The following is a 25,592-nucleotide window of genomic DNA, read 5'->3' as shown; positions in this document are numbered from 1 at the left end:
AACAGGTTTTGTGTGAGCAACAAGGCTGTTTATTTCACCTGGGTGCAGGTGGGCTGAGTCTGAAAAAGGAGTCAGCAAAGGGTGGTGGGATTATCATTCATTCTTATAGGTTTGAGATAGGCAGTGGAGTTAGGAGCAATTTTTGCAGGCAGAGTGTGGATCTTACAAAATACATTCTCAAGGGTGGGAAGAATATTACAAAGTACCTTCTCAAGGGTGGGGGAGAATATTACAAAGTACCTTCTCAAGGGTGGGGAGGGTGTATCCTACAAAGTACATACATTCACAAGGGCGGGGGAATATCACAAAGTACATTATCGCAAGGGCAGGGAGGGTGTGTTATCACAAAGTCAATTGATCAGTTAGGGTGGGGCAGGAACAAATCACAATGGTGGAATGTCATCGGTTAAGGCAGGAACTGGCAATTTTCACTTCTTTTGTGGATCTTCAGTTGCTTCAGGCCATCTGCATGTATACATGCAGGTCACAGGGGATATGATGGCTTAACTTGGGTTCAGAGGCCTGACAGTGGGCAGTATTGTTAGTCCATTTAGTGTTGCTATAACAGAATCTCAGAGGCTGGGTAATTTACAAAGAAAAGGAATTTATTTGGTTCTTGATTCTGGTGGCTGGACAGTTCAAGATTGAACAACTGGATCTGGTGAGGGCCTCAGATTGCTTCCACTCATGGCAAAAAATGGAAGGAGAGTGGGCATGTGCCAAGAGATCACATGGTGAGAGAGGAAGCAAGAAAGAGAAACCAAGGAAGTCAGACATTTTAACAACCTGATATCATGGGAACTGATCTGTTTCTGCAAGAGGGAGAACTCACTAACCCCTGTGAGAGGGAAGTAAGGTATTCTTGAAGGATTCAACCCCAGGACTCAAACACCTCTTACTAGGCCCCACTTCCAGTACCACCACATTGGGGATCAAATTTCAACACAAGTTCTGATGGAGCTATGCCACATCCAAACCATAGCATTCCACCTGTGGCCCACCAAATGTATGTCTTTCTCACATGCAAAATACAATCATTCTATCTCAATTGTCCCAAAAGTATCAACTTGTTCCGGCACCAACTCAAAGGTCCAAAGTCCAGCTATGAGTTTGTAAAATCAAAAACAAGTAGGCTGGGCATGGTGGTTCACAACTGTAATCCTAGCACTTTGGGAGGCCAAGGTAGGTGGATTGCTTGAGCCCAGGAGTTTGAGAAAAGTCTGGGCAACATGGCAAGAACTCATCTCTAAAAAATAAACAGATAAACAAACAAAAGTAAAAAGAAACTATTTACATCTAAGATACAACAGTAGGACAAACATTTGGTAAACGATCCCATTTCAAAAAGGAGAAATAGGCCGAAAGAGAGAAATGATAAGCCTCATACAAGTACAACCCAGTAGAACAGATACTAAAACTTAACACTCCAGAATAATCTCCTTCGACCCCATGTCCTGCATCTTGGGCAGACTGGTGTGAGGGGGGACTCCAAAGACATCAGGCAGCCTTACCTTCATGGTTTTGCTGGCGTGGCCCATGTAGCTACTGTCACAGGTTGAAGTTAAATGACTGTGGCTTTTCTATGCTGAAGTTGCATGCTGCCGGTGGCTCTACAATTCTGGGGTCCAGGTTGTAGCCCTACCCTGCAGCTCCATTATTCATTACCCTCATGGGGACCCTCTGTGGTATCTCCTACTCCACATTTCTGGTTAGCATTGCCTTAGTACAGGCTCTGTCTACTGTTGTAGTGACTCTGCACTACAACAACTTTCTGCCTGGGCTCCCAGGCTTTCTGATGCATACTCTGAAATTTAGGTGGAAGCCACCATATTTCCATTACTCTCATATTCTGCATGCACGCAAAATGAATACCACATAGACATGAATGCTGCCAAGGCTTCCCAGTTGTGCTTTCTGGAGCAGGGGCATGAGCTGCATGTGGGGCCACTTGTGCTGTGGCTGCTCCAGCCAGAGTGGTCAGGATGCATAGACCAGTGTCCCGAGGTCACCAGAGCAGCAGCCCTCCAAGTCTCTCCTCCAATACATTTCTATCATCCTAGGTCTCTGGGCCCATGATGGAAAGGGCAGCCTTAAAGTTCTAAAATGTCTTCAGCGTTATTCACCCATTGTCTTGACCATTAACACCTGGAACCCTTTTAGCCACGCTAATCTCTTTAGCAAGTCTGCCATTCCCTTGGATTCCTCTTTTGAAAGTGCTCTTTTTTCTCTATTAAACGGCCAGGTTGTGAGTTTTCCAAATCCTTCTGTTCTGTTTCCAATTTCTCTAGCAAATCACCATAAACACTTAGAAGTAACCATGGCAGCAGCCTGAACACTTTGCTGCTTAGAAATTTATTCCATAAGATATGCTATTCCATCAATCTTAAATTCAGCTTTCCACAAAACCCTAGGGCATAAACACAATGCAGTCAAGTTCTTTGCAACTATATAAAATGATGACCTTTGTTCCAGTTTCCAAATAAATATTCCTCCTGTCCATCCGAGACCTCATCATAATGGCCTTGATTGTTCATATTTCCATAAGCATTTTGGTTACAACCACCTAACCAATCCCTAATAAGTTCTAGCTCATTTTCTAAGCCCCCACCAGGACTGTCTTCAATGCTGTGTTCATTGTAATGTTTTCTTTTTCTAGCCTGTACCTTCAAACTCAACTTCTGCCCATTGACCAGTTCCAAAGCCACTTACCCATTTTCAGGTATATTTATAAGAACACCCTACTCCTTGGCACCATTTCTCTCTTAGTCCATTTAGTTTTGCTGTAACAGAATACCAGAGGTCGAGTAAATTACAAAGAAAAGAGGCTTATTTGGCTCATAATTCTGGTGGCTGGATGCTTCAAGATTGAGCAGTTGTATCTGGTGAGGGCCTCAGGCTGCTTCTACTTATGGCAGAAAATGGAAGGGAAGTGGGCATGTGCTAAGAGATCACATGGTGAGAAAGGAAGCAATAAAGAAGAACAGAGGAAGCCGACTCTTTTGAATGTCAACTGTTAATCCAAAAAAATAACACTAGAGAAAATTTCCTCTAAATATGTTGGGTTTACTCAGAAATAGAAATAGAAAAAAAAAAAAAAAAAGAAATAGGGATTATAATTCAGAATGCATGGAATCACAAGTCACCAGTACTTTCATGGAGGGAAAGGGAAGGGGAGTTTTTAGAGCAAAAAGAGATTTACATAAGCTGCATAGAAAAGGAGCTCATTGGTTCCCCAGGTTCAGTGCCAGAGTTGTCAGTTTATTGGTGGAGATGCAATTACTGGAGAACTGTTCTTCTTAGAACATCTTATTGGAATTATTGCAGTCCTAAAGAATGTCTAGTGATAAGCCTCATCAAAGTAGGAGATATGTAAAGGGTTTTTAGAAAGTCCTTGAAAATAGTTCTTATCTCAGACATGTAAGCATGTGCCTCCTCTCCTTTGATCCTTCCTGGTATTATTTTGTCTGGATTGGACAAAAGTGTTTTCATCCTGGTATCTGCAACTTTAACACAACCAAGAAGAGGTGAAAGACTAGACTGCAAAGCAGTAATTATTGGGATCATAGGAATTGCAATTCAGGAGACACAGATTCAGTTAGAAGCCAAAATGTCTTCCAAAGGGAAGAAGGAAAGTAGGGGTTTTTAAAAGGATGATGAGGATGATTACCCAAGTTGTTTCAAAAGAATTATCATTTGTGGAGGTGGTTGCCTGAGTAGTTCATTGGTTGTTTCTGATCAAGAGTTATAGCACTGGAATAATTCAGCTGTTTTCCAAGATGTTGTGGTTGTGGTGGTTTAGCCCAGTTCAAAGTTCAGGCGGCTGGGCGCAGTGGCTCACGCCTGTCATCCCAGCACTTTGGGAGGCTGAGGCGGGTGGATCACTGGAGTACAGGAGTTCGAGACCAACCTGGCTAACATGGTGAAACCCTGTCTCTACTAAAAATACAAAAATTAGCCAGGTATGGTGGCGGATGTCTGTAATCCCGGCTACCTGGGAGACTGAAGCAGGAGAATAGCTTGAACCCGGAAGGTGGAGGTTGCAGTGAGCTGAGATCACACCATTGCACTCCAGCCTGGGTGACAAGAGCGAGACTACATCTAAAAAAAAAGTTCAAGCAAGTTCCTGTTTCACAAGGTTGCAGGTTGTGCAGGTAGTACTTTTTTGAGTGACTTCCCAACTGCATTATACATCTCTGAACCAGAATGACATCGTTTTGTAGATCACATTTCACATTCCCCTGTTTTGATTAAGATTTGATGTGAGGCAGCATCGATGATCAATTATTGATTGGTCAGCTACAGATTTGTTATTAGTTTCCCTCAGATCTAGAAGTACCTGTTTCTAGAGTGTTATGTTCCATGGAGTGGGGTTGTTGAAAGTCAGTGTGTATCCAAGGCTTTAGAAACTGATCAATTTGAGTTACAAGGGAGCTATTTAAGTGAGGAGGCCCACATTAGTCTATAGTAATTAGCTGTATATCAGGAGAGGCATTCATTTTAACCATGTCTAAATGTTATTCCTCATTCTTCTTTTCTGAAATAGATGAGATTTCAGGGTGGGCATAGAAGGCAATTGTGTTTCTTTTGGAAAGGAACTTTCTTGGTCAGATAAGGAAATTCAGAGAGTCCTTCCTAGCCCTTGGATGGGAAGGATAAGACAAGTTTAAAACGGCTTTGATTCTGAGGCTAATTTCTTGGGCCTTTCAATTTTCAAAAACACTCAGCATGCCAAAGTGCCATATTATGGGGGATCATTTTCTGCACTCCAGCATTCCCCTGTCTGATACTTCCCTAAGATTTTCACACACTAAAATCTGAGTTGGTGTCTGTGGAGAAAAAAATTGAGTCAATAGCTGAATGACAAAGGATCCCATTAAACTAGTCCTCTATTTCTTGGAAGAGGCCAGTCCACTTAAACAGTCATGTCTCGTTTCAGGAGATGGCATTGCAAGCAGGCTCTCAACAGAAGAAAAACAACAGCTATTGTTTGGAATAGTCTATAAACCAGTTTCCTTGGAGTCTGTAGAGCAGTCAGTTGAGGTGTCTAGATGTTACACTTGAAAAACCCTCAAATAAAGTGGAAATAGGCAGTGGCAATATGAAAGAATTTTCTGGTCTGCAGTTTGTATGTCAAGGTCATTTATACATGAACTTCAGTTTGCAGATCCTAAAAACAAACCTAGTAGCAATTTCAGTGTGTTTCAATTGGAAAAATGGAAGAACAATGTGACACTGTTAGTTTGGAGACCTGTAGCCAGGAAATAATTCAAGATTCAGTCTAAATTGTATGCAAATAATAAAAACTCAAAAAAATAATGGTCAGGGTTAGAATCTAATAACAGATGTTCTATAGTTTTCTTCTGAAGCATATCTTTTCTCTCTTCAGTTCCCCACTTTTACCAAAGATGAATCATAGTAGGGCCAAGTTATTTGCAAAATAACTTTTGGTCTTACCATACTTGGCCTGATTTGCATAAAGTATAGCAAAAATAATGATTAGTCATATATGTTCCTTTTAAGTTGGCTTTGCTGAAACTTTTTTGTGTGTGGTTCCAGCAATGCAGTTTATTAAATAAAATTAAAAAGTGACTATTCCCAGGAAAGAAAGCATCAAAAATTAGTTTTGAGAAAGAAGATGAAAAGCTCAATCTCTAACTCCTGGATGCCAGGAAGTAGAGTTTTTCAGAATCTAAAACAAATTAAGAGCTCACAGTCCTACCTCTCAGGGGTCACATAAGTTGGTACTATTGCTTGTAACTAATTCCATATTTTAGTTTTTTCTTTACCCAAAATTAAAACTAAGGACATAACACTCTTCAAAAATACAAATACACTGAGACAGATCATTACCAGAATCTACATAGGGCTTTGCTATTTAGGTACAGTTAGTAAAATTCATATTTGAAGTCATTTCATAAAAACAACAACTGTCCTGATCTTACAAGTTTCGTTTCCTCCTATCATGGTCCCCAAAGCAATCTCTATTGTTAGGATTCCTCATTGTGTGAAGGTAAAAACTGCTTAGTAAAATTCTCCAGCTCATTTTCAAGTTGAACAGCTTTATTTCTCAAGAGCTTTAAATTGTTTTGTATTTTCTCCAACTGATCTATTCCTTTGGGTAATCTAGCAATTTCTTCTTCCAGTTGTCTTTGAGTAATATCAATTTGTTGGCACAGGTGAGCAAAAGTGGTAGCCATTTGTTGTTTTACTTGGTAATGCAGTTTGCACTCATGGAGCTAACAATCATCTTCAGTTTTTCAGTTGCAAAGTTTACAAACTGCTGTTTAAAGGCTCTCTCCTTGGCATGGGTGGTCCAGGACAGTCTTTCATAAAGATACAAAGCTCCATACATAGTTATTGAAACAGATATGAGTTTCCAGCCTATAGTTTTCCAAATCACTTCTCCAACAATATCGATGCCCGTGGAAGTTCTAGATGTAAGAGAAGCCAATCCTGTTACCAATGTAATCATGAGTTCTTCCTCATGACTATCTGGCATTGCTGGACTGGTAGGAGCAGTGGGAGTAGAAGCTAAAGATCTAGGGAGCTGAAAGATAGGCTCTGATAATCCTAGGAGCACCATTTGAGCATTTCTAGGGCCCAAAAATCGAGGTGCAAGGGAAGACCAGCCCAGGGAAAAGTGAAACACAGTATCTTCTTGAAAATCTGAACATAACTTATAGTAATTTAGATTATAACTGAGATCAGATTTCTTGCAAGGGATCAGTGGATGTAGTTTATCCTGTATACCAGCTGGAGGTAATGGCTTCAAATTTTCAATAATTTCTTGCTGGAACTGAAGCACTAAGGTGTTTACTTCATTGGTGCATCGATCAGCCAAATTTCTTCCCATACCATCCTCTATATGCTTAATTCACTTTTATATATTTTTAATACATCTGGAGTAGGATGAAACTCTGAACAAAATTCACCAACCAAAACAGACAGTCAACAAATTTCATCTGTCATTGCACATGAAACTTTGTTTGCCACCTCCTCAGTGACCTCCTTGGTTTTTTTCTTAGCATCTAGTGTTAAAAGGTTCATCTGGTTTCAGATAAAGTCCAGTCTATCAATTTAGTCTTCCCTCTCTTCCGCTGCATAATGCCTTTTCTATTCAGCTGCCATGTTTATTGAATCCATTATGTTTTTTCACAAACATAGATAATATTATTCACAAAAATAGATAGCTAGTATCTGTTTAGCTCTGATAGTGTGCTGTTCAAACTTTGTTTTCACTGCTGACTATAAGATACACTCCTCAAAGATTTGTTCAAAATTCTGAAATTCCTGTAATCTTGCCTGAAATCCTTCGGCACGTGCCCCACATCTTCCATATATTCTGGCTCTGATGCAGAAGTATCCCAATGATTATTGAGAATGAAAATATTAGGCTTGGAAAGCCACTCATTCAGGTTGTGAAAAATTGTTTTTCTGTATTCATTAGTGTTGATTCAGAGTTGGCAACCAAAACGAAGACATCAGCATCTAGGCAAAACTTATCAAGCCAGCTATCCAGCTCTGTAGTAACATCTGTGCCTGGACTGTCTACCAACACCAGGTAATCTCTCAAGAGGGCACATTTTGCTTTTGGCCAAAACACATGTACAAGATAGCCAGCTTTCAAGTTTTTGTTCATGTGAAGGGCATGATTAACTGTCTTTACACTCTTTTATCATCTGATCCTTCTGTCATAAGATAGGCTTTATCTCCATCGGTTCCTTCAACACTTAGGAAGCAGTTGGTTATATGGCCAATCCCACTAGTGAGAACTTTATCCCACAACATTGCATTGATAACAGAGCTCTTCCCACTGCTTGGTCATGATATATTAATATAAGGTCCTTTACAATCTGGCTTTTGCTTACAAAGTCTCTACCCACTTCTTTTGCTACTGTTTTGTAGCACCTTAAATTTAACTACTTGAGTTCTCCAAACACACTGTGGACTCTCTCCCCCTTTCTATTTATGGCTTTATGCAAGACATGGGCTTTTGGACCTTTTTCACATCCAAAACTATACCTATTTCTCATTCTCAGTGGGACAGTTGAGTCATCACCTTCCCAGGAGGCTCTTCCTTCCTACTCCCAAAACTTTAAAAAGTAGGAAATACCAGATTTGATTTTTAAAAGCTTAAGTGTAGGAAGCCAAGCTAAGGATTCACCATCAGACTTGTGCTTGTAATACTTGTATGAATTGGGTGAATTCTCTTTTTTTAATATTTTTTTGAGACAGGGTCTCACTCTGTCACCCAGGCTGGAGTGCGGTGGCAAGATCACAGCTCACTGTAGCCTTGACCTCCCTGGCTCAGGTGATTCTCCCACCTCAGCCTCCAGAGTAGCTGGGTTCACAGGTGCATGCCACCACACCTAGCTAATTTTTGTAATTTTTTGTAGAGACAGGGTTTTGCCATGTTGCCTAGGCTGGTCTCAAACTCCTGGGCTCAAGCAACTCACCGACCTTAGCCTCCCAAAGTGCTGGGATTACAGGCATGAGCCACCACACCCAGCTGAATTCTTCTCTTGTTAGAGTTGTCAAAATGCCTTGAGGTTTCTGGACCTATCAGAAAGTGACATTCTTTAAATACTGAAAGGTCAGGAACCCTGTAGGGGGACGTGCAGACAAGGTACCAGGCCAGTCTTTTTCCACATCTATTGGCTTTAAAGTCAATCTCAATTTCTCAAAGCAGTCTGGTCACATTAAAAAATATGATATTCCAGTCAAAACCTTGGTAAAATAACCAGTGTCTCAATTGTATCCTGTCACAGAAGAAAACAGATTCTTATTGAACTTAGGCAGACAACTATATTGCCATAAAATAAAAATACTCATGAATAATGTGTGAATTCTAGATAAATCAGGTAAAGAGAAAGGTAAATGTCTCAATTTTGTTCACAAAAGTGTACATTATCCATTGATATAAGGTAAAAATAGCGTAAGAGGGAAAAATATTTCTTAACTCTGGAAAACAAAACCATAAAAAGATTTAGCAATGGTTCTAGCAACAAGTCATAAAAATCATTTCAGTCCTTCATCAGTTTAATTCTTGTTCTGCTTAATGTTGGGTTACCAATTTTATGAATGCAACTTTTTAAATTAGAGTTTTTAAAACAATTTTACCCAGTACAGTTGAATAATTTCAATGTCATAAGCAGAGTTCTGTATTTCAGAGTATCTGTCAGACCATCTTCCATGAACCTCCTTGAAGACACAATACTTTAAGATTTGCAAAGACCTTTTAGAAAAAGAGCATCAGAATACAGAAATTTACGAGGACATATCAGATTTTTTGAATCTCACACAATTTTGGAACACATATTAATAACATCCCTACAAACAGAACTCAAAGTTAAACACCATTTCTTATTGGACAATGATTTCCACTTGATTTTAACATACGAAATAAGCCTAATATGTTTTCTTGAACTCTCAGAGGATTTTTTTTTTTTTTTTTTTTTTTTTTTGAGTCAGAGTCTTGCTCTGCTACTCAGGCTGGAGTGAAGTGGTATGATCTTGGCTCACTGCAACCTCTGCCTCCCGGGTTCCAGAGATTCTCCTGCCTCAGCCTCCCGAGTAGCTGGGACTATAGGCGCGTGCCACCACGCCCAGCTAATTTTTGTATTTTTTAGTAGAGACAGGGTTTCACCATTTTGGCCAGACTGGTGTTGAACTCTTTCTCAGAGGAGCTTTTAAAAATGTCTAAAAGTTTGTTTAAAGTCAAAAAGACTTAATTTAGAATTTTAAATTTCATTTTGGGAAGTCTGTCAAATATCAAAGATTTAAAATACTTGATATCAGAAGAAGATCACAGATCACTGTAAAATAACAGTCATTCATTTAGCCAGAGTGATAATTAAAAGGTTTCACAAAGCTAAAAACTTTTACTCTTTGACAGAAAACAGTTTTCTAAATAATCAAATGACCTAATAAAGACAGCATGAGGCAAACTCCTCTCTTTTTTGCAATTTACTCAAAAGTTGAACTGGTCTATTACTGTTTCTTATTATTACTAAACAAAAATATTGTTCAAAAGAGAAAATCAAATTCTACCTTTGCATTGGTGTATTATTAATACTAAAGCTAATTTTACTAAAATCCTATAAACAAATTCATCCAATCTTAGACTGACCACATAAGATTTCCACAACACTTTTATAAACTCTTACAAGTTTTTTCATTCTCTCTCTTTCCTCAACTTTCTATAACCATTCAGTTATATCTATCATTCTTTTTTATTCCTTCAACAAAAACAACCTTTAATTCACTTTTTTTTTTTTTTTTTTTTTTTTTTTTTTTTTTTAGACGGAGTCTCGCTCTGTCGCCCCGGCTGGAGTGCAGTGGCCGGTTCTCAGCTCACTGCAAGCTCCGCCTCCCGGGTTTATGCCATTCTCCTGCCTCAGCCTCCGAGTAGCTGGGACTACAGGCGCCCGCCACCTCGCCCCGCTAGTTTTTTGTATTTTTTAGTAGAGACGGGGTTTCACCGTGTTAGCCAGGATGGTCTCGATCTCCTGACCTCATGATCCGCCCGTCTCGGCCTCCCAAAGTGCTGGGATTACAGGCTTGAGCCACCGCGCCCGGCCTAATTCACCTTTAAACTAGACAAAGATTACTTTTCCTTTAAGAAAAAACACATCCACTTGTCTTTCTTATGAACTTTCTTACCAAAACACATCCTACTTTTCTTACGCAGTCTGTGTACAGAATTGTTTCTCTTATATCCAGTAGTTTTAATTACATATATTAACTATAATTTTAACTTTCGGTAACCCAAATTTCTAGAGTAAAACATAGGAGTTAAGTAATTTTAATGTTATACATCAGGTGCAGAGCCCAGGACAGAGGACAGAGCTGTGAAGACAATGCCTGAAGGATCTGACCCTTCCCAGCATGGCCAGGGGGCACAGCTGGGCCAGGGAGGATGAGACCATATTGGGCTTGGCTCTGCTCTGCAGCTTGTGGCCTAGGCACTGTGGACATACCTATGTCTTCCAGCCTCACCATGGCCACCTGTCTAGACCCCAGTATTTAAAGGCTGAAAATGAAAGACGTAAGTTTACAGAAAGATGTGCACAAGGCTTTAGGGAGGTCCATCACCCTCCCATTATAGCTTTAGCTCACAGACAAATCAAGCAAGCCTCTAAATGATCACGGAAGCAAGATTTTTATGACCTTAAAAGATCTAGTAGAGATGGCATACATTTGTTTGAGTGGTAGACTCAGGTGAATATATCTAAAATTCTGAAGACATTTCTATTTTATTTTACCAACAATTTTTAAACTAGTTTTATTTACTAAAAATTACTAAAGTCACGTGAATTCAAAAAGCATATGGCCTAGTTATTTAATTTATAAGTACTCATTTATTTATAAGTAAATTTAGAATCATTTATTCAATATACAAACACAGACACGTACACACGCATACATAAAATATAAACATTATATAGCTTTGATTGTAAAATATTTGTCACGCGACAGGTGAAATTCACTAGTTTAAAAAGAAAGTTGGATTAAATTGTGCCTCTGTAAATGGAACAAGTTGAAGTTTATCTGTCCCACACGGCCAAAGCTTTTACTGAGTTTTAGAGAAAAGAGGGTAGAAAATTTACATCTCAAAGCACAGGAAGAGAATTTAAGCATTTTCAAGAAAGAGTTTGGGTGTGTTAGAGAAAGATTAAAAACGGATACCAATGTAACACAAAATAAATAGGAATTAACCATAGGATTATACAAATGAGCCTAGGAAAATTCAGAAACCTTTTCAAAATAACCAGTTAAATGCCAGAAAGCCATATTTTGAAGACTAATATTTTTAGATAGGTGGCTTCTAATTTAGTCTCTTTTTCATCTGGACCACTGAGCTCAGGGCAGAGCCATTAAAGAATAGGGCCAACAAAACATTTGCACTTTCCACGGCCTAACACTTATGTATATGAAAAGCAGGAGCAGTTGAAAGGCAGAGCATCCAGATCCCCCAAAATCAAGGATCCCATTTTTACACTGAATCCTTTGTCCTCCATAATAGAGAAACACTACAGGACTGGGCTGCGCAAGGCTTCCACAGTGTACTTTGCTGCAAAGACATTTCCAGAAGGTGGTGGGAGACCCAAGACTCATTAGCCCACTCTGTGATCAGCCCATTCACCACAGGTGTCATCCCTCAGAGGAAAATGTTCTCATGGCCTGCAAATGTGCAAACCACATTTTTTAAAAAAATTTAAACATGCAAAAAAAAAAAAAAAACCATGAGTAGCCTGTGCAGTAATAACCATTCATTGTAAATAACCACTGTCAGCCACCTTCAAAACTGCAGCCTTTGCTAGTGACCCACCAGTCATCAAACACACATAGGTCAAGTTTTCTCTCACAGCATAAACTAATCCTTGGTACCCCCCCAAAACCAGAGAGATCAGGGAACTGAATGCAAAAGAGACCAGAGCTTGAGATCTGAAAGGAACCTGTCCATGACTCTTGGGGCTCCATAAAGAAAACAGAAGATCTTAAAAAGGAGTTGTGTGGCACCTTTCTCTGTGCACCTTTTAATGGGGTTTTAGGGCTGCTAGAAGTCTCCTCTAGATTTTGTTATGTGGAATTGAAGATGACAAAAAGGAAGAAGGAGGAGAAGTGGAAGGAAATGGAACAAGTAGTCCTAGCGGAGCCAATTTGGGGAGCCAATTTTAAGTTTCCCAGAAAGACCAATGAAGTTTTACATTTTTTTCTCAGCAAAAATCATGCCAACAAGAAAGGGAGCAAACAGAAGGACCAAACATATCATTGAAAAGGGGATTTCAGTTGCCTGAAAAAATTCCCAAAAACAGAATCTAAACGAGAAAAAGCAGAAAGGCCTTTAAAAATATTATAGCCTGAACATCCACTTTTAATTTAGCCGATTTCTGACTATAGTGTTCCTATAAAAAGGGTATCTTTTCAAATATCTTCTCAGATTTCATCCAGGACAAACAGTCAATATTACTGGCTTTTGAACTTTTTTCCCTCAAAGGTGATATTCAAATGACTCACCAAAACCAAAAAGCTTTAACCAAGGATATGACCTAACCAAGGACACATGAGGCATTTCCAAATGCAAAGTATTCCTCACAAGACTCAGAACCATCCTGAAGACAGCTCAAAGAAAGGACAGTTTTGCTAGCCACAAATGGGATACAACCCACATTTGTGTCCAAAAATATTCTCTAACATCTCAGCTTCTCAGCTGACTGTCTACACACAAAAGCTGACCATCCCATGTACCCACAGATGAAGGATTAAAAGAGAAAGTTGGTAAGACAAGAACTTAAAAGAAGTTCATGGGAGGGAAGAGGATCAATAACAAATGAATACCCCAAAAAGTTAAGAGTCACATAAATATCAAATCAATTTTCCAATGAATGTTTCTTTTCTTGCGTTTAATCAGCAGAGACTGATTCCTTGACTGGGAATCGAACCTGGGACTTGGCAGTGAGAGCATCAAATCCCAGCCCTAGACCATAGGGTAAAGTGTTTTTTTGGGGATGGTGGGGATGGGGAAGTAAATCCTGCATGGGCTCCAAAGCAGACAGTTTGAGCATACAAAAGATTTTAACTTTGATTTAGGATTGCCCTTTAATTTAGTCAAGAAAATTTCTAAGGCTAGGCATGACACTATTATATGTCCTTTAAAAGAAATTTTATCCTCCCATATATACAAATAAAGTAACTGTTTAGAATGAAAGATCTCTAAAAGGATCCATCTTTTGGCCACTGATGATTAGAATTTCCAATGGTATATTTATTCCAATAGTGACTCAATCCAATAAATCTCTTTATGGAAAGCCCAGGAGGAATTGCTCAGGTTTAGAATAAGTTTTTACCATATAAGCAAAAAGGATGCTAAGAATGACAGTGAAATGGAATAGCTAGGGCTAGGAGGGGAAAGAGACACAAGACAAAGACAAATAGAGGAGTGCTCATTTCCAGATTTGTTTCATTTTTAGAAGCTTCTGGGTTTTTTCTAATTTAGTCTTTGAATTAATTTGGCATTGTTATCTTTTAGAGACACTAGTTTGGATTCCCAGAATCTTTTAGATGCCTCAAGGTACCAAATTAAAGCAGACATCCTATTTAGGCTATTTGGTCATTTCTTTTAGCCCTCCTAATTGCGGAAGAAAATGTATTGTAGAAATTCAAAAGATCACCAGGTTGGCCATTGTAATTCCAGATCACTTTCAGTTGTATTTGTCCATCAGGAAAGAAATTCACAAGATGAAGCACTGTAATTTTTGCACCAAAAAACCGACAGATTCCCAGAAAGGGGTGACTCAGCACCTATACTCTTAGAAGCAAAAGCCCTCATGAATACTCACCACAAGGGGAAAATTTCCTTTGTGGACAGCTGGCAACAAAGAACACTCAATAAAGATATGAACCTCAAACCAAGTTAGGAGTGTCAGGGAAAAGAGGGGACTCACTAACAGAGTATGGAGCTGTCAGGGAGGTGATGGAACACAATGAGTTCCTGCAGGTACAGTGCTTAAATCTGTGGCAGTACCAGAATGCACAGTGAGTGAGTAACATCATATCCCACTTCTGACACCATTTAACGTCAACCAAGAAGAGGCAAAAGAACCGACTGCAACGCAGCAAAACAAAACATTTATTAGGCATTAGGAATTGCAATTTGGGAGACACAAATTCAGCTAGAAGCCAAATTATCTGCCAAAGGGAGGAAGCAGAGTAGCAATTTTTAAAAGGATGCTCAGGGTGATTACAGAAGTTGTTTTGAAATAAGTATCATTGGTGGAGGTGGCTGGCTCTGTAAATGAGCCTATAGTTCATTAGTTGTCACTGTTCAGGAGTTGCAGCACTGGCAAAATTCAGCCGTTTTCCAGGATGCTGTTGTGGTGGCGGTTTAGCCCAGTTCAAAGTTCAAGGCAAGTTCCTATTTTGCAAGGTTGCAGGTTGTATAGGTAGTCCTTCTGAGAATGGCTTCCCAACTCAATTTTAGAGCTCTGAACCAGAGTGATACCATTTGTATATCATATTTCACATTAGCTACCCACTTTCACACGAACTAATTCATTAGTTCGTCTTAATCTCTTCATAAGGGATTTATTCACTCTCATGACCCCCACAGCTCCCAACAGGCCCCACCTCCTAACACATTGGAGATCAAATTTCAGTATGAGTTTTGGCAGGGACACACCACATCCAAACTATTGCAAGTATATGTTATGCTAAGAATGCATTTGCCCCTCCTCTGTTCAGAAAAGCTTTTCAACATTGACTGAGAATGAAGGAACTAATGGTACCTTTGCTCCCTAATCCCTTGGTTTCTCATCTGGCTCCAGAAGGGGGTGGTGGTAGGCAAAGGTATTTTACTTTTCTCACCACATCAACTGATAGGAAGGTCCATTATAGGAATGATGAACTCAGTGCTTGCTGCCCAGTTATGTCTGTGGGTCCCACATACGTTTTCCTAAGGGTCACAGGCATACAGATGTAGAAGATAGAAGTGCAAAATAAACTTAGATCTCTGCTTGACAGCATATATCTAATGAAAAAAAAAAGCTAAGATTTTGTTTTATAAATCTAAGATTTTATAAAAGCTTGAGGAAAACAAATATCTCCAAACCTATGTAAGTACTTGAAAATATGAGAGCATATATTTGTAACTTTGGGGTAGGGAATACTGTGTTAAGCTTTCCATGAACACCAGTAGTTATAAACAAAAAAAATGCCAAGCAGGAACAGATAAAAATCATAAAATAGCTGCACAGCTGTATTACGGTTCTCCAGAGAAACAGGACCAATAGGATATAGATAGATAGCTAGAGAGAGAGAGAGAGAGAGAGAGAGAGAGAGAAATAGATAAATAGAGAATAGGGAATTTATTATGGGAATTGGCTCACATGATTATGGAAGCCGAGAAGTTCCATGATCTGCCATCTGCAAGCTGGAGAAATAGGAGAGATGGTGGTGTGATTCAGGCTGAATCCAAAGTCCTAAGAACCAGAAGCTCTGATGTCCAACGGCAGGAGAAGACGGATGTTCCAGCTCAAGAAGACAGAGTGAATTTTCCCTTACTCCACTTGTTTGTTCTCTCTGGACCCTCGATGGATTGGATGATGAGGGTGAGGGTGCATCTTCTTTACTGAATCTACTGACTCAAATGCTACTATCTTCTAGAAACACCCTCAAAGACATACGCAGGATCAATGTTTTACCAGCTATCTGGGTATCCCTTAACCTAGTCACATTGACACAGAAAATTAATCATTACAATAGACAAAAGTAAAAACAAAATAAAAAGGCAAGTGACAAAAAGAAAATATTTATAACAGGTAACAAAGCATTAATATCCACTTTCTCGCCGGGCGCGGTGGCTCAAGCCTGTAATCCCAGCACTTTGGGAGGCCGAGACGAGTGGATCACGAGGTCAGGAGATCGAGACCATCCTGGCTAACACGGTGAAATCACGTCTCTACTAGAAAATACAAAAAACTAGCCGGACGAGGTGGCGGGCCTCTGTAGTCCCAGCTACTCGGAGGCTGAGGCAGGAGAATGGCGTAAACCTGGGAGGCGGAGCTTGCAGTGAGCTAAGATCCGGCCACTGCACTCCAGCCCAGGCAACAGGGCGAGACTCCGTCTCAAAAAAAAAAAAAAAAAAAAAAAAAAAAATTCACTTTCTCTAAAAGTCTCCTACAAAAATCAATAAGAAATAAAAAAGAACTTCGGTGGAAAAACAGGCAAAGGACATGAAATGGCAGTTCACAGACGAAGTACTACAGATGGTCATCCTCACTAATGCTTAATCTTGGTCATTCATTTTTTCAACAAGTATTTAATGAGCAGTTACTACATGCCAAGCACTGTAACAGGTGCTCGGGATTCTGTCGTGAATGATATATACAAAATTCTCACCTTCTTGGAATTTACATTCTGGTGGGTTTAGACAAATAGCAAAAATTAAGATACATACTAGTGGTGAAAAGTGCTTTATAACAAAATAAATAAGCAAAGTAGGGGGATAGAGAGTGCTGAATGATGTGCTACCTTAGCAAGGATAGGTAGAGAGGATCTCTGATTATATGACATTTGAGCAGAAAAGGACTGAAGTGTGAGGATGAGGCATGAAGGAAGATACCTGGTGGAACAGCCTTGTGAGTAGGGGCAAAGGCCATAAGTAGGTGTCTTTCCTAGAGTGGTCCACATTCAGCAAAAAGGACAAGCAGCTGGAGTTGAGTGAGCATGAGAAAGATCAGTTGCAGAGAGTCAGCAGAGGCCAAACAGTGGGGACCTTGCAAGCCACTGAAAATACTTTACCTTTTATTTAAAATGAGATGGAAAGGCATTGGGGGTTTTTGAGTAGAGGATTGCTGTGATCTGAATCGTGGTTTTTAAAGAAACACTCTTGCTGTTATACTTGGAATAGACTGGGGTTGGTTGGGGACAGTTAGCATGGGATCAGGAAGATCATGTAGGAAGCTTGAACAATAATGCAGTCAAAAGATGATAGTGGTTTAAACCAGGGTGGTATTGGTGGAGGTAGTGAGAAGTGTCTGAATCTGTGGGTGTGACAGAAAGGGTGGAGTCCAGGATGGTTCCAGGTTTTTGGCCTGAGCAATTGGAAGAATGGAGTTGCCATTTTCAGAGATTGGATAATGCATAGGTTGAGCAGGTTTGAGGATAAGATCAGGTCAGTTTGGACATGTTAACGCTCTCCTATCTTAAATGTTATTGTTGTCCATATTTTAGTTCTACCTTTTAAAAATTCCTCCAATTTAGGATTTTGATTAAATTAAATTAGAGTTGTCAGGCATTTGAGCAGGCAGTTGATTTACAGTAGAAGTTTGGAGGTCATAACTGAAGCATACATTTAGGAGTTATATTTTCTAAAAATTAAAGAAATGTAAACTAAAACACAATGATGTTTTTTCATTCATGAGTTTGGCAACTTTCTAAAAATTAATAAGTACAGTGTGGGTAAATGAGCACTCATATACGTTTTGTGGGAGTATGAAATGGTAGAGCCTTTTTGGAGGAAAATTTGGTGGTTTTAATCAAGATTTTAAAAGTTCTTATCCTTTAATCCAGCAATTGCACTTCTAGAACTTTATCCTCTAGGTATGTTCTCACATGTGTGCAAAAATATGTGTACAAAGATGTTCAGTGTCTCAGTGTATAAGAAAAAATGGAGAAAAATTGGTATATCCAATGACAAAAATGGTTAAGTACCTTACTGTTTAGTCAGCCTGGAGTACTAGAATTTCGTTGAAAAGACTGACCATGTGTCAAGTACCATGAGTCAGGTACTGTGTTAAGTGTTTTATGTCTTATCTCACTTAAATTAATTTTTTCTACCTTGATTTTCTTCTTTCTAGTCATGCATTCATCTATGTAACAAGTTTTTGGGCACCTACTGTGTGCCAGTACTGCCTACTTAATCCATAAAAATGGACTCACTTTCCCTGAACCCAAAGTTCCTAATCTCCAATGAAAGTTATGGCCCTTGTTCCCAGATAAGTATTTGTAAAATTTCCTTGGGGGAATCACAGACCACCCTCTGGAAGTTCCAGCAGTTGTATAGACCCCAGACCAGATTCAGAATCTCTGTTCTGGAGCAATGATTCAAAGACACACAAAGGCAAGAGTGGGAGGTAGGATGGGCCAGAAGGCCAGAGTATACAGAAATCTTTAGCAGGTCAGCTTCTGTTTGGAAAGTACTGGTTAAGTGCGGATTTTGCTACCAGGATGAGAAGATGCTAGGAAGCTGGGGTTCCTTAGTGAATACTAATAGTGCAATGTGGGCCATATACTCCTATTACCCAGCATTCCCCTCTATCCTCTATTCCCTGTCGCCATATCTCAGGCCTGGGCAGCTTAAGTGTCTCTCCATTCCATCCTCAACTCCAGCCCTTAAAAGGCCAAATGCAATTGGCTGTGACTCCAAGCCTTCTGTCCAAGTGGCTGGGAAGCCTCTCCCACAGCCTGGCTGTGAGGTTTTGCCATGAGTCCCTGTCTCCTGGTTTTTTTTTTTTTTTTCCTCCTTCCCTGTGTATGTTTCCATGGTAACGGCCAAGCAGGTTAGTAGGATAGCTGCCTGAGAAGCCACCAGGCTCTCACTTTCCGCTCACTCTCGATATTGATCAGTGCTTCAATTCAGCAAAGGACAGGCAACAAAAACCCATGGGTCAGTTCTTGTTCTCTAGCGGTAAGCAGATATTGAGATAGAGTTAGGAATCAAAGAGCTTTATTGGGGGATAGTTAATATCTGTGAAAGATAAAAAAGGAGGCAGTGTTGGACAGGAAAGCATCAGACCTTGATGTGTATCTGACACTTGTGAAGGGAAAGAAGGACAAAAGCAGAATTAGGCAGGCTGTGATGTGGCTCTGACAAAGTCTCACCCAATCCAAGAGAGAGTGTGCAGCGAAGATGTCCCATGAGAGAAGCCCCACACTGGACTGAAATGGCCAGACTTGAGTACATTTACTGTGCTCAGTCATTGACTACAGGCTGCCCTGGAAGACCATGGCATTGGTTCAAATATAGTGCAAATCCTGTATGTGCTACAGCTAGAAGTTCTCAGCTAACTTCCCTGCTCACAGACAAAAGGTACGTTCCTGCTTGAAGGGAGAATTGAGCAGTGTCCACAGCTGCCACAACGTCTAACTCTTTCTAGCCACCAGGAAAAGGCCAGCATGGGTGTATATAAGCAGATCAGCATTAATGCAAGGTGTCACTTTGTGACACCTCTACGACAGGGTGTGCAACTTGGGCTAGTTCACTCTGCCCCACAAGGAGCAGGGGTGAGAGAAGCTCTCACCTGTGCTGTTGTATTTTTTCCTCCAGATATTAGCCCAAGCTTCACCTTCAGTTACTATATATAGATACACACACACACACACATGTTTGAATATGCTTCTTTTCCATGTTTACCCAGTCAGGGGAATAAGGAAATAAGATGCTGCCAAGACATATGATGAGTGAACATACATATATACACTGGGTGTATGGGCAGCTAAATCTCCTTCGATTTTGGCTCTAAGCATGTACAACACAACAATTTTAGTAATCACTACCATTTGTGAACTGCCTGTACTTTTAATATCAAGTGGTTAAGAATCAAAAAGGTCTAGTTTTGAATCCTGATTCTGCCGCTTAGTGAACTTGGACAAGTGACTATTTCTCTGAGCCTCGATTTCCTCGTTTGAAAAATGGTAATGATAATAGTACCTATTTCCTAAGGTTATTGTGAGGTCATCTCCCTTTTATAGATGAGCAAACAGAGGCCCTGGCAGATTAGTAACTTGCTAAAGGATCACACAGCCTGCAACTGACAGGTCTGAATTTCACCTCCAGGTCTGACTCCAGAGCCCAAACCCATTATCCCACACCACAATACTTCCTAGATTTCCTAGGCTGCTGCTGAAGGGGCTCTGCAGGCTAATAAGCAAGAGGCAGAAACAGGGTTTAGAGGTGTTCTCAGATCACTAGCGACTAGGTGAGAGAGCAGCAGTGGGATGCAAGCCATTTATTCCAGCGAACAAAAGTCAAAATGATGCAAAATTGGCGAGATATTTCGGTGGCTATATGTTGGGCTAATGTATATTTTCATGACAAATGATATATAGAAGTTTGCTTTCTGCATGGTACAGTTTGAAGGGCACCAAAGGTCCCTCTGATCCTCAAATCAAACTCCTTCTGTTCCTAAAACACAAAGTATATGCCTGAAGTGCCAGTGTTACCAGAAAGGGGGTCTAGATCCAGACCCCAAAAGAGGGTTATTAGATCTCATGCAATAAAGCATTCAAGGCGAGTCCACAGAGAGAAAGCAAGTTTATTCGGAAAGTAAAAGAACAGAAGAATGGCTATTCCATAGGCAGAGCAGCCCTGAGGGCTGTTGATTGCCCATTTTTATGGTTATTTTTAAATTTTATGCTAAACAATGGGTAGATTATTCATGCCTCCCCTTTTTAGACCATATAAGGTAACTTCCTGATATTGCCATGGAATTTGTAAACTATCGTGCCGGGAGTGTAGCAGTGAGGAGGACCAGAGATCATTCTTGTTGCCATCTTGATTTTGGTGGGTTTTGGCTGGCTTCTTTACTGCAAACTGCTTTATCAGTAAGGTCTTTATGACCTGCATCTTGTGCTGACTTCTTATCTCATCCTGTGACTTAGAATGCTTTAACCTCCTGCGAATGCATCCCAGCAGGTTTCAGCCTCATTTTACCCAGCCACTGCTCAAGATGGTGTTGCTCTGGTTCAAACCTTTCTGACACCAAGACTAATACCTTTCAGTTATGGTATTGTTCCAGATACTTCCAGCCAAAATGCAACCCCAAGATAAAAGCCTATTGCCTCCACAGTAATGCGTTAACAGATTTAGCTTGAAAGGAGAGGGTGAGGCCTGAGGAATTTGAAAAGAGGGCAGGCTATGTCTAGAGTCTACAACAGTGCGGGCCTTGGGGAGCATAGCAATATAGGGCCCAAGAAGGGTGGGAGAAAGGGGCATGGAGGTAGGAAGTCTCCTAGTTCCTAGTTTTGCCACTGGCCTTCCAGGGATTTGTGAGTGTATACATATTTTTGGCTGCAGTTGTCATTTTCCTCCCAGTTATTATAAATTACCTGTCTGGGGAGGCTGTTTTTCCTAATTTCTCTCTCCCGTCTTCCTCTCCTTTTATTTTCAATTGTTTGGAAAGCAGTGCCTTCCCAACTGTCCCTACTTACCCTTCTCCCTCACCTTCTCCCAGCTAATTACTCCTTCCATCCCTTCTCCCAGGCTTGTCTTTTCTCCTCAGCAACATCCAAAGCCAATTAATTATTAGATCTGAGATTGAGCCCAGACCATTAGGAATCCTGGATACCGCAGATGGACAGATTAGTACATTAGAAAAATCATTTCCAGAAGCTCTTTCAGAAACAACACAAAAGAGTCAGGAAAACAAAGTGCTTGTTGGTCACCTCAGACAGCTTAGGTCTCCAAGTCAGACTGTGGTACCTGGGCTTGGTTAAGTGTTGCAGGCATCTATTGCCAATTTCCTGCCCTTGAGCAAGAGAATTGGGATGAATAATGTTACAGTCAATTTTGTTTTTCTGGTTACAGAAAGACTACTTGAAAATACATTTGTAAAATTACTATCATTGTTTCCTTTAGGGCCCTGAATCCCTTTTTTTGTTTGTTTGTTTTAAACAGTAAAATAACCATCTCTATAGCTCTAATCTAGACTTTTTGCGGAGCTGGATTAACAACTATCTTGTAAAGTCAGGGGCAAGGTTTAGAATGAGTGTCTGGCTGCAGGAAACAGTCACTCTCAATTGATTTTACCCATAAAGAAAACCAGAATTTTGGGAAGGGAGGAAACCAATCGTCAAGCCAAAAACTATAACTATTGTATTTGTGCAGCATGTGGCACTTAAATATTTTCGTTTGTTGCCTTTTTTGATTCTCACAACCACTTGGTGGACCAGATAGGACAAATAGTATCTCTATTCAATAGCTGAAGAGAGAGGCCCAGAGTAAGTGAATTGTGCAAGTCACAAAACACATTAGGGGCAGAACGGCCTTAGAACACAGTTCTTCTTTGGGTCTGGGACCAGGATTACACCTTAGAGACCACCGCAGCCTTTGTCAAACAAGAGGAGTTGATATGTAGATGTTTGGGGTGTTCAAGGAGGGAGGAAAAGGAAAAAAACACATGAAATTTATTTAATATTTATCAAAATACAGCTTTACATAATATCAGATCATGTTCAAAAGTGGTTCTGCTAGAATGCCTTCTCACTTCTTTCTTTGGACATCTGAAATAGCACAGTTTCTTCCGTTTCAACTCCTTTTCATTGCCGCTCATTCTATTCCCAGACTCTGCCTAAAGACTAATGTAAACATTTGCTTTCTTAGCTCTGAACTTCTCACGCAAACCAAAGAATGGGAGGCAAACACTGCTGCCCTTCATGGCCCTCAACAAATATGAAAAACCTGAAAGAAGAAAGAAGGTTTTGGTCACTTCTAAGTCAGGGTGACATCACTGACATATGGCACTACCTATTGGAAGCCAGCCCTATACCCCTACTCAAAAGTGATAGTGAAAATATGCTTGATCTATTTTTGTGTTTTTCAAACTGATGGTACAACCCCTTAGGAAGTTGTAAAAAAATCAATCGAGCAATTTATGATCAGCATTTAAAAAAAGGATAGAATGAAATAGAAAATGCAAGGACCACACCACAAGTGGTAAACATTTTATTTTGGACATTATACACACTCACACACACACACGCACACCCCCACATATATAGGTTTATTTGTGCATCTGTATACTGGGTTGTGATATAAAATATACTTCTTACTGTGGGTCATAATGAAAATTTTGAAAGCTACCTTTCTAAAGAATACATATACCACAATCCCAGATTTATGTTGTGTCCTAAGACCTCTCCATCTGACATATTATTCCAACAATACATTTTTCTACCTTTTACTGCTTCCCTAGAAAGCTAGACTGACCTACATAGCTGACAGAGAGTCACCGAGACCTCTTTGTAAAGAAAGCTGCATTTGGCAAAAGGTAAGCATTTATTAATAGAATACAGTAGTATGGAAACAAGTGTTTTGATGAAATACTTTTATTATACAGAGCCAACCGTAAAATCAAAAAGCCAAAAATGCCTTACCATTTTCCCCTAAATACATGTGGTTATGTTAAAGCCCACATAGGGCAGGAAGGACAACACATGCTTACAACAAAAATCCGTAAATGGAATCCCCTTCGACCAAATTTCCTGCCCAATTTCAGGCAAATAGTGAATTCATCAAAATTTCAGAAAAGAATTCACAGTACCCTCTTGGCTTTTGACTTCCTGCTCGTTTTCCAAACACTGTGCTTATCCTTGAACCTTATTGGGACTATCTTTATAGATACACTATACATTACTAGGTGATTTCCAAAAAGTATGAAAATGTTACCATGACTCAAATTCACTGAGAAGTCTGTGGCTCTTACAGCCGTACGGGCTACTCATGAAATACAAATGGCATGGTGACAGAATTTGAGTCATGAATCATTACTCTTGTAAGCTTACAGCCTTTTACTTCCACTAACGCCTACAAATTTAGACCTAAGTAGATTCCTAGCCATTTTTATCTAGGCAAAACTCCTAAGATGCCTTTGTTTATAAGACTCACCACTACTTTACCAGTGAGAAAGGGGAAATGAGACTCAACTATGATATGGCATCAATTTAAGATCTATACCAATTCCAGGGATGTTAAAATGTGAAAAATACATGCATCTTTGAAGAGATAAAATATGATATTTAATTTTAAGAGCTATTACTTTGTTTTAAAATTGGAGATGAGCTCTTGCTGTTGCCCATGCTGGAGTGCAGTTGTGCAATCATGGCTCACTACAGCCTTGAGCTCCTGGGCTCAAGTGATCCTCCCAACTTAGCTTCCTGAGTAGCTGGGCCTATAGGCATATACCACTGTGCCCTGCTAACTTACTTTTGTAGAGACAGTGGTCTTGCTATTTTGCCCAGGCTGGTCTCAAATTCCTGGGCTCAAGTGATCCGCCCACTTTAGCCTCACAAAGTGTAAAGAATACAGGCGTGAGCCACCATGCCTGGCTGGCTATTGCTTCTTCTCTTTCCCCTCCAAAAAAGTCTGTTGACATATATATATATATATATATATATATATATATATATTTAATTTTTATTATACTTTAAATTATAGGATACATGTGCAGAACGTGCAGGTTTGTTACATATGTATACATGTGTCATGTTGGTGTGCTGCAGCCATTAACTCATCATTTACATTAGGTATTTCTCCTAATGCTATCCCTCCCCCCTCCCCCCACCCCACAACAGGCCCTGGTGTGTGATGTTCCCCACCTTGTGTCCATGTGTTCTCATTGTTCAGTTCCCACCTATGAGTGAGAACTTGCAGTGTTTGGTTTTCGGTCCTTGCAATAGTTTGTTCAGAATGATGGCTTCCAGTTGCATCCATGTCCCTGCAAAGGACATAAACTCATCCTTTTTTATGGCTGCATAATATTCCATGCTGTATATGGGCCACATTTTCTTAATCCAGTCTATCATTGAGGGACATTTGGGTTGGTTCCAAGTCTTTGCTATTGTGAATAGTGTCCCAATAAACATACAGGTGCATGTGTCTTCATAGCAGCATGATTTATAATCCTTTGGGTATATATGCAGTAATGGGATCGCTGGGTCAAATGGTATTTCTAGTTCTAGATCCTTGAGGAATTGCCACACTGTCTTCCACAATGGTTGGACTAGTTTACACTGCCATCAACAGTGTGAAAGCATTCCTATTTCTCCACATCCTCTCCAGCACCTGTTGTTTCCTGACTTTTTAATGATCACCATTCTAACTAGTGTGAGATGGTATCTCACTGTGGTTTTGATTTGCACTTCTCTGATGGCCAGTGATGATGGGCATCTTTTCATGTGTCTGTTGGCTGCATAAATGTCTTCTTTTGAGAAGTGTCTGTTCATATCCTTTATCCACTTTTTGATGGGGTTGATTTTTTCTTGTAAATTTAAGTTCTTCGTAGATTTTGGATATTAGCTCTTTGTCAGATGGG

General features: G+C 40.0%; 1 pseudogene; it reads right to left on the bottom strand.

Annotated features, from left to right (window-relative positions):
• Window positions 1–5,987: 5,987 nt before the first annotated feature.
• LOC104674402 lies at window positions 5,988–24,003 on the bottom strand (annotated as a pseudogene).
• Window positions 24,004–25,592: the final 1,589 nt, after the last annotated feature.

Source organism: Rhinopithecus roxellana, chromosome 7, assembly GCF_007565055.1.
Source record: "Rhinopithecus roxellana isolate Shanxi Qingling chromosome 7, ASM756505v1, whole genome shotgun sequence".
Classification (NCBI taxonomy): domain Eukaryota; kingdom Metazoa; phylum Chordata; class Mammalia; order Primates; family Cercopithecidae; genus Rhinopithecus; species Rhinopithecus roxellana.
This window is presented reverse-complemented; position numbering and strand designations above follow the sequence as displayed.